We start from the raw sequence: 6000 nt of genomic DNA, 5'->3' as shown, positions 1-6000 counted from the left end.
TTGGTAGTGCTGCTTTTGCTATTGTACACTTGATATCGGTGTGTGGTAATTTATAATTAGCCATTTCCCCACTATTGGTGGCTTCCTTTGCAAGTTTATCCACAATTTCATTCTCTTTTATACCACAATGACCTCTTACCCACAAAAAATTAATGCAGACTCCCTTCTCTTTAAAAATGGCAATAGTTTCTACAATCTCTGCGATAATATGATTCATTCCTGCAGACTGGTTGTGTATATGTGATAATTTACACAACGCACTCTGGCTGTCACTAATAATGGTATATTTTTTCTCCGACAACGAATAAATATATTTTAAAGCCGTTTAAAAAGTTGTGAACAAATGTTTCCTAAAACACAGTTTACTACATAGATAGTCTTACCCTAAAGATAATAATAGGTTACGTGAAATTAGGTATATAGTGAGAACAGCTGACGAGGTGCTGCAGATCGATAGAATAAAAAAACAGTCAATGAAGTATCAAAGTGGGGTAGCATTATATTGTAGGAGAGTTTGGTTATAATGGGAGAAGGGATATCGGAGCTTTGTTTTTATTACTTGTAGGAAGGCGCGCCAACATGTTGTTGTTTTTTTTTATCAGTGGAGATCGCAAGGGTGGTAGCACTGCTAGCTATAGCTACTTATCCTCCACATCATCGCTACTATCTGGGGCACTAGTGCACTAGGGGATATTACCTTCTAACTCTCACGATACTGTACGCCTGCGCATCTTATAGTTACTTCTTTTCTGATTAATTACTTAAATCACGTCTAAATACGTATTGTTCACCTCACATATTTCCGAAATAATTTTCGTCAGAGAAACGATTTGTAAAAAAAAAGGTCAGTTTACATTTGTACAGGTTAGTTTTCTAGTTTACAAAAAAACTTGCTGGTATTATTTTTGAGTTTATCCTCGTCTCCTCCTCCTCCAAACACCCAATAATTGGACATCTATAAACTCACTGCTATTTAATCAATTTCCATTGAACCTGGATTTCTTATAATAGTTCAAAAATTGTAACATGTTGTTGATAGAAACGTCCAATGCAATGGAACGACCTTTTTTGAGGCAGGGGTACATTTCGCTGCGACTTTCGTAGATCTGTTGTGCCCAAACTCCCTTAGTGCCAGCGAGATTGGCCCGCTACAGTACTCCCTCCGGTTCAAGACCTCTGAGAAAGCTTAGAATCTGGGAGCGATGAAGAGATGATATAGCTTCCAACTCCTGGTAACAACTAACCAGGAATCTATATCTTTTCTGAACAACGGTTTTGTAGTCCTCCTTCACAGTTGAGTTGTGAACTCCTCCAACTTTCCTGCAGATGCTTTCACATTCCAGGCAGCACTACTTCTTCAGGGGCCTGAGCGGTCAACGCCCTCATAAGGAAACCCGTCAGTTATGCGCCTCCAAATTTCTCTCGATGCAAGCTTCACTTACGGTTCTAATTATCTTTGCCTATCTCAGTCATTCCAGAGGTTTGCTCTGTTGACTTCCTACTCCTTCTTGAGCTCATCCTTAAGGATTCTGTCGCTGAAGGACTCTGGTATATAGAGGTGACACAATTATGGGAAGCCTACAATTACTATTGTATTATCTATGATTACACTAAATACACATTTTCTAGAAAAAGATCTAGATAAATAGTTAAACGAAATGCAGTGTCTTGTTTATAGTTTGTTTGCATAAGCACAGCTTTCTGGGTATTGTGAAGAATATAAGCTTGTATGGTCAACTTTCGTTTGGCGGATTTTAATAAATTATTCGTTTCGGAAGCAAAAATCTGCTTTTCCAATTTATTTTAACTTTATAGAATGAATTTTGACATGATTACATTTTTTAAGCTAAAAATAATTCTAGCCTCCATTTCATAAAAATGAGATAAATAGAATAAAATAAAATAGCTGAAATATACTCTAAAACATATGTTCTCGACGCATTTACTCTTTCTCTAACTCAGCTGATATATATTTCAACAATCTATATTATAATTATTGTTTTCAAGCAATTCCGGAGAGACAAACAGTAACGCTGCAACAATAACCATGAACTATACACGTTGAAAACGTTCAGCAGAACTGCAGTTAACTTTCTACAGCGCCTCGAAACTTTTCGACTCTCCTCAGGTATGTTTTCTCTTGTATTTATTTATTATTATTATTATTATTTTGATTTTACTTTTCGCATTATGGATAGGTGTTATTTTATTTAAATTATAATATATTTTGAACGATCGTAGATTTAAGGAAACAACAACAATATTCGTTTGTAGAAAATAATAAAATACTGTATCTGTTTCTGTTGTCTTGCACTTATGCAGATGCAAATTATGATAACTGCATAAAAATATATTCATAAATTTAATCCTACCTGCACAAGAACTATAGAATACTATTAATTAGGCCAGTTTCGGGTGGCAAAAGGCCAAATGAAATCATATGTTGAGTTGAGTTAGGTGAATATTTTTGGTGCCTTTCTACAGCCCATTGCTTGCTGTACCCACAATTTGTTTGCCAATCTTTGTTTAAACTTTACTTTTTGTGAGTTTCTAATGGGAATTATGCTGAAGATATTGTGTACGTTTTGGTACCTAAAGAGTTGTAACACTCAACGACAAAGATATTGCCAGCCAATCATCATTTAGACTAGTGTTCTGCTATCTATAGAGTCTATCAACCCAAAAATGAGAACAACGTTATAAGGCGACCCTGGTGCGTTGGGGAAGGGGGAAATGATGCAAAAAGTGCAGGACAATAATTTTATTTTACAAATATAAATTAAAAATCGATTTTTTACTAGTGCATACTAATGTCTTTTCTACTCCTGATTTTCGTTCACGTATTTGTCTATTCTTGCTTCAATTGTTGTGCTTATTGCAGTCCTCAATATTGCGTCAATGCTTTCAAGTCAGTTTCTATATTTATTTTTAATTGCAGTTAGATCTGAAAAGCCAGTTTCTGCTATGTTGTTGTACATTTTAGTAGGAATTGGATTGTTTTTACTTAAATTTGGGTATCCGAAAGACCGTTTGACTGCCAAACTGCGCTTGAAACAGTTCGTCACTTGGGAGTTCCAGCTAACTGCTCTTCCTCGGACTGGTCTGAAACATTGTTTTCATATGAGAGAAATGGATTTTGTATCCACATATTATCCAACCGGATATCTGCAGGGGCGGGGGAAGTTATGAATGAATCTTTCTTTTAATTTTTAGTGAATGGTTTTAGAATATCTGCCAATTTATCTTCTCATTCATTATTTTATACTCAACCATTTGATGTTAGCCTTGAAACATGTCAAATTCTCCCTTTTCTATTCATTTTTTCCAGATATAGATTTTTTTCAATGCAATAACCCGTAAACCATTACCCATTTTTAAACTCCCATAACCCAAAATTGGGTCGTGCCCATGTAGTTGTGATTTACAGTATGTTTTCAAGCAACCTATATCATAATAATGGATAATGGGCACAAAAAAATGAGATTATTTTCTGAACTCTAATATATTTTTGCTAGCAATTCTACTTTAACTCCAAATTAACGAAATAGAACAAACGAAAACTAGTTGCACCAAAAATTACAGGTGTAGCGATAAAAATTTTAGAAGCATTATACCTTTTATCGAATGAAAACACTGGTTCTAAAAAAAAGAAAAGATACTTTTTATAAGTTATCTTAGAGAAGGGAGAATCTTTTCGCTTTTCTGCACCCTACCTTGGAGGTCTGGCTGACGAGCCAAACTCAGAACGACTACCTTGGGGTAACATCTGTGATCTTATATGACCTTTGAGACTTATACTTAAAAAAGTTTGTGCGTCGGTGAGAAGTTAAGACCCACGTTGATGGATTTATTGGTGTTCGTAATCCGTTGGTAGAAAAAAAGTTAAAAAAGTGTGAGATCTCTCTCGTTTGTGTGTGACATGCTTTGCTTAGCCTCAAGCAAGTCGAAAGATTTGCTTCGTCTTTTTGGAGAATTGCTTTAAATTTTATTTCCATCTTAGCAATCTATTAAAAATGATACGGTGATTGGACAATTGATATTGTGGCATTTAAAAGATAGAAATAATAATCAAACTAGTAATTACAGGTTAAAAAAATACGTTATAAAAAATATAAAAAAATTATGAGGCTAAAAAATTCATAAACTTTTTTTTTAAAAAATGCTTACACCAACAACAATCATTTTAATATGTTAAGATGAAAAAATAATTGCCATTTCTGTGTAGACACACAGACCGATCACACTCAGTACATGAACAGACAAGACAGAAGACACAACCAACCCTGTAATGTAAAAATATTACTTTGTAAACTAGCACTGAAGATGACCTAGTCCCTAGGTCGAAAGCTGGGCAGAATAAATGTATCACGACTGAAACAGGCATTTATTTTTTCATCCTATTGAAATTATGAATCAGCCACCAAAAATAATTAATAGCAACAATCATTTTGTCTTTTTAAATTTATTTTATTTTTTAAATGAAATCGTCGTCTTAAGTTCATTCTCCAATTAAAGTCATTGTTACTTTATGTAGTAACATAGTCAAGCGTTAATAATAATAGATAATCTAATAAATTCTAAAAAATTTAATAAAAAGTTAATGCAGTAAAATTACTTAAATAATATCAATGAAGTATGAATGAAATGTTGGTTACCTGCTGATTTGTGTGCATTTTGGCGTTTAATCAACCCTTATACTTAACATTTTAAACTGTAAGTTTTTGTTAAGGAGATTTTTGTACCTTTTGGATAGATTTTTCTTTTTGTCTATTATTTGGGTGGGGCAAACTCCCCTCCTTATGAGGCATAGCGTCGAGACTTTTAAAGTACAAGTCTGAACAAAATTTCGATTCGAATGACACTTCATTCATGAAAATCGGTTCACGTCTCGATAATTTGAAACGATTGCTATACTTCCTCTTAACAAGTGTAAGAGCAGAATGTCGTTTTAATGTTACGTAGGGGAGCCCTAACCCTATCATCCTACCAAATTTTATCAAAATCGGGCCAAGATTTACAGAGAAATTAGAAATAATAATTTTGGAGGGGGCCTTACATAAAGGGGGCTAACTCCTCTCCCATTCGATGTACAGCGTCGAGACCCCCATAAGGCACATCTACATAAAATTCCGAATCGAATGACACCTCATTCATGAAAATCGGTTCACGCATTTAGGCGCTACGCAGTTTACAAAAAAGGTAACAACAACAACAACAAGAAGAAGAACAACAACCATTTTTGAAAATGCCGTTTTTGCTCATTTTCAGCAACTTTTTTCTCGAAATCTATTATATCTATGTTGTTGCAAAAAAATTACAGTTGTAAAGGAGGATTTGCCCTACATTTTAAAGAAAATTTGGGAATTTTATCTTTTATAGAAAAAGAGAAAAAAATTGTCAAAGTTGGGTGTTTTTCAACGTTACGCTTTTTCGTGCAGTTTTTGACGATCAACCCTTATACAACTGTCCTACCGGACAGTTTTAATAATTAATAATCTAGGTTAATATTAAATAATGTAGTTTTCTTCAACTACATTCTTAATCTAGGCGTTCTTCTAACAATGTAGTGTATATGCAATATAAAGTAGATAAAGATATGCATTTTTTAAGGACAACTAATTAATTTTTACTTCAAGTAGAATTGAAGCGACTACATTAAATACGAATGAATAATTATTGTTGAATAATTGATTTGTTATTAACTGTGTGTAATTTATGCTCTCGAATACTTCTGTAAGACGAATTGAAGATTCAAGTTTTATTTTAATTCCGTGATCAAATTTCAACAGTAATCAAATCTAACTTTGTCTTTTTCTACTTTAACGTGCTTGTATGTGTGATTACTCAGAATAAAGGGCATATTAAAGATAAATCAGAAAAATAATTTGGAATAGAGTTGAAATAAAGGGCCTATTTATTATGAAAATGTAATGTACATTTTATCATTTTTATACCAAAAAAGAATGAATGTAATGAGTACTGGCCAGCATAAGGGTCTGT

At 33.6% G+C, this 6000-nt stretch overlaps 1 protein-coding gene across 10 annotated transcripts in view; it reads left to right on the top strand.

The window, feature by feature from the left end:
• The first annotated feature begins 1961 nt into the window (after positions 1-1961).
• LOC141450936 (uncharacterized) overlaps positions 1962-6000 on the top strand; it is a 246972-nt gene continuing 242933 nt past the window's right edge. For all 10 annotated transcript variants that reach the window (XR_012456444.1, XR_012456443.1, XR_012456445.1 and 7 more), the window contains exon 1: positions 1962-2128. The gene's annotated coding sequence lies outside the window, so the exon portion shown is untranslated. The remainder of the gene's footprint in view (positions 2129-6000) is intronic.

The sequence above is a fragment of the Rhodnius prolixus genome, unplaced genomic scaffold, assembly GCF_049639745.1.
Source record: "Rhodnius prolixus isolate KJV_2025 unplaced genomic scaffold, Rpr scaffold_8, whole genome shotgun sequence".
NCBI lineage: Eukaryota > Metazoa > Arthropoda > Insecta > Hemiptera > Reduviidae > Rhodnius > Rhodnius prolixus.
Note: the sequence above shows the minus strand (reverse complement) of the source record. Positions and strands in the feature narration are given on the sequence as shown.